Raw genomic sequence first — 4555 nt, 5'->3', positions numbered from 1 at the left:
TGGATGTTGAATTTTATGGTGGTTGTTTGTGATTTTTGTGATACTAATGGTTGTATTGTGATTTCGATAATGAAATTTATGGAGGATTCTTAAAATTATAGTGGTGAAGATTTGAGTTTGATGATGATGGTGTCAATGATGGTGATTTTGGTGAAGAAGAACCACTTGAAGAAGGCGAGACCCACATATTAAAATGATTATATAAGAAAATTTAATTTTATTAATATTTTTTCAGTTGAAAAAATAAAAAAATAATTTTATTAATATTTTTTCAATTGAAAAAATAATTAATCTAATTTTATATATTAAGAAGAATATTAGGAGTAGTTAATGATATAATGACAAATGAAATAGTGACAGTTGTATTTTGATTCCGATAATGAAATTTATGATGGATTTTTAAAATTATTGTGATGAAGATTTGAGTTTGATGATGGTTATGTCAATAATGGTGTTTTAATGGTGATTTTGGTAAAGAAGAAGCAATTGAAGAAGCCGGGACCCACATATTAAAATGAATGAATAAGAAAATTTAATTTTATTAATATTTTTTTAGCTTAAAAATAAAAAAAATAATTTTATTAACATTTTTTCAATTGAAAAAATAATTAATCTAATTGTGTATATTAAAAAGAATATTAGGAGTACTTAATGATATAATGTAAAATAAAATAGTGACACGTGTATGGTAGCTGTCATTTTAAATTTTTTCCCTTCCTCTCACGCACCTTAGGAAAGGTGAATACACCTTCTCTGTCACGTCACCTTCTAAGGAGGTAATAGTTTCACTTTTTTTTTTTATAGTTTATGTGTGTAATCGGTCATTATGATAGTTTAGGTGTGACCTAAACTTTTCGTGTATAATTTGAGGTGGAAACAATGACTTTTCCCATTTGTTTTCTGCTGAGAATTTTGACTAGTATGAAAACTGGAGATGCATGACCCTAGTGAAAGCATTGTGTGCTTAGAATCTCATCTGAAGTTGATTAGGTTGACTGATTTCAAATATGACGTCACGAACCAAAAATGAGGGTCATGATGACACTTGTCGCGACGCACCTTGACAAGTAAGCCCATCACCCTAGCTGATACGAAAAGAGGAAAAGACAAAAATATTCCAAGATAAGGCTTCTCGAACAAAGCCGAACCATATAAGTAATCATAACAACACGAAAAAAAACTAATCCAAAATATCAATCATGCTCAAAACCAGTTGTCAACAGTGTAAAAACTACTAATACAATTCAAGAGTCAAATAAATCAGAAAAATAACCACAAGGGAATAATATCTGTCTCCGAATACTAATAACGACATAACTACTGTAAAAAGATAAAGGTGAACTTCGGATGCATGAATGTCCAACCACTATCTTGGAAGCTCGAACTATCGTTCGAGTCAATCAAGATGAGGCTCACTCGAACTAGGACCTACACTAAAAGGGTGCAGTAGGCATGAGTACGGTCAACTTGTAATCGGTAGGTATGATAGGCCGACTAAGCAAAGTAGCAAATAAAGCAAAAAAAATATACACTAAGGATACGTCACCTACAATCAGAAAATATCTCAAAACGGTAGCCCATACTGCTTGCACTAATAGTTCTAATATATCTCACATATATTGCAACATCACACTAAGATAGAACAAAAGTACGAATTATATCACATATAAGAAGAACAAAGGGGAACATGCATAAAGAAGATCATCAAATACAAGTAAAAAAAGAAATGATAAATACATAGATGAAAAGTCAATATAGCAATACAACACAATGCAATACAATAAAGTAAGTGCAAAGTATACAATGATGAAGATGATGATGATGATGATGCTGCACGAGTTCGTCGTACAACCTCCAGGATTGTCGCACAATCCCCATATACACCTACGGAGGTAAGCCTTCCAACGCATGACCTATGGGGGGTTTGTCAACTCATATATAATTCACATATCTTATATCTCTTTTTCGGCAAATTCCTCGAAAAGGGTTTTATAAGGTGTTATAATATCTCATCTCCGGCATATCTCTCGGGGAGAGTTTTAAAAAGGTGTTGTCAGTGCTGCTCAGATGTTGTCACGGTGGTAACAATATTTCATGAATGATTATGATATGAGGATGTAATTCCCATAACCAATCACAATGACTATTTTCACAACCAACCACAATGATATATTTTCATAACCATGTGAGCCAATATTCACACATTATTTCAGTTTCATCCATGAATTTTCACATGTCTCATATGCCAAATAAAGTATGACTATAATCACAATACACCAATGGTACAATATTAATCATCTTAACAGCACAATACAATTTTTCACATGTATTCAAGGCTATTAATATTATATAGGACCCCGTACGGTAACACATATTGCATTATAACTCAATTTTGATAATTACATTACATATAGGCCCCCACATAGGTGAAACACATAAATAAAAATTTTTCATAATTTGTTCCCACCCTTAACATGTATTTTGTATCATCATTTACTTCTCAACTCAGTCTGAAAGAGTTAAGCCATAACTTTCCTCAAAAGCCAAACCGATCCGCTACACTTCTAACTAATGACCTTACTTTTCATGAACGATCTCGAATTTCACTAAAAATATCAAATATGAAATCTACGTATCAAAATAAAATCAACAACACCCATATTGACTACTTTTGGTTTGGGGTAAAAAAATAGACTCCCAAAATGAGTTTCCAAAAAAGAAGGGCAAAATCAGAACTTTACTTAAGAAACAAGTCTCCCATAGTTTTTGTAACCTACAGCTGAAAATCCAAGTTAAATCGAGTAAAAAATGAGGTTTAAATTGAAGAAAAATCATTTTTGAGCTTTACCGGATAAAATCTTTGAAATCCGGGTTAAAATCAAGAATCGAAGTTGTTTTGATGGTTAAATTGATGAAAAACTAGTAATTATAAGATAAAAATATTATTCAATTGAAAAGGAGTGAAATTAAAGTTTAAAATCAAGTCCTAAGATTTTTGGGGTTTTGAGAAATTTATCAAGAAATTACTAAGAAAATAGTGAATTCTTACCTTAAATTCGTAATGAAATCAAGAAATAGGTGTTAATCTAGCTTTCTAAGCTCCCACAAACTTCACTTTTAAGCTCTCATATTATTTTAGGTTTAACTCTTAAGAGACAAGATGAAAAATTAGTAAAATGGGCAAAAAGAGGAGAAAATCAGTAATATATAGCTGAAAATCTGCTTTGACAGAAGTTTTTTTCTTTTTAAAGTCCAACCCGGACTTCGACGTAGTGTTCGGGATTCATTTGGAATCCCATATATGCAAACAAACTATTCAACCATACTAAATTCGGCGTTCCGAACGTGTTGGTGAAGTCATATTTTCGAAAAAAATATTATTTTCACAAAATTTATCCCCGAAAACTGAAATCACAAATTTTAAAACTAAGGGTCGAAATGAGGTTTTAAAGACGTAAAATCATACCAAACATGATAACACCCTAAATTGACATTTTGGATCTGTTTGAAAGTTGGATTTTTCATTTGAGATTGTTTCGATCAAATGTGGGTTCCACACCCATATTTTTTATTTTCTAACTTTCCAATCAATAGGTCGAAATGAGATCGGGTGTATTTGGACCCAAACCAAAGGTCTACCCATCCTAAAATGATATTTCAGAGCTACTGGCGCAGTTCGTTTGGTCATCCGTTATACGAATCAAAAGATATCCCCATAAGTCTAAAATAAGGCTATCGAAGCCATCAAAAATCACAATATCGCATAAATGATACCAAAATGCATCGAAAATAATGTCAATCACTACCTAACATCAGAAATACCATAATGCAACTACGCGGGAGGGGGAGGAGGGATAAAACAGTCAAATTATACAAAATCACAAATTTCACATATTTTATCAATTTTTTAGGTCGTTACATATGAAAAAATAAAATGGAGCTTCTAAGGTTTCTCCTGAAGAATGCACAGGTATTGGGAAAACTGATAATTGTTTGGGCCGACTTTGTTGACATATCAGAAGAGGCATCAGAGGTGATTTTGAAGTATCCTAGAGTTTCTTCACATGTTGTTGTCACATTTCTTGATTTCAAACCTTAATCAATATATCGTTACTGGTACAATATGGTTTAAAAGAGATTTTGATTGTTAGGAGCTATGTTTCTCGGACTGTATTGGATTCTCCAAGTATCTACTACTTTTGGAAGATCGGTCATGCACCTGGCTTCATTTTGAAAAGTCCAAGCAACATAGTTAGAAATACCCTCTCTGAGATTTTTTCTCATAAAAAAACTAGATTGTATAAGCAAGCACATGAAACCTTAAGTTTATGAATCTCTACTATTGTTTACTTATTCAAAGAGTACAACAAATTTAGCTGGAACAACCCTCAATGAATCATGTTTGACTTGGAACATAGAAGAGTTCAACTTGTCAACAGATGTTACATGCGTCTGCAAGAATTAGAAAGTCCCAGTCATCTCTTTTTGCATTTTATGGTAGTTCTTGATTTTGGGAACATGTTCTATTCTATTTTTGGACTCGTCTGGGTCATCC

At 32.3% G+C, this 4555-nt stretch overlaps 1 pseudogene; it reads left to right on the top strand.

Moving 5' to 3' along the window:
- The window catches only part of LOC107845264, an 8787-nt pseudogene extending 4688 nt beyond the window's left edge, over positions 1–4099 (top strand).
- Positions 4100–4555: the final 456 nt, after the last annotated feature.

The sequence above is a fragment of the Capsicum annuum genome, chromosome 10, assembly GCF_002878395.1.
Source record: "Capsicum annuum cultivar UCD-10X-F1 chromosome 10, UCD10Xv1.1, whole genome shotgun sequence".
Taxonomy (NCBI): Eukaryota; Viridiplantae; Streptophyta; class Magnoliopsida; order Solanales; family Solanaceae; genus Capsicum; species Capsicum annuum.
This window is presented reverse-complemented; position numbering and strand designations above follow the sequence as displayed.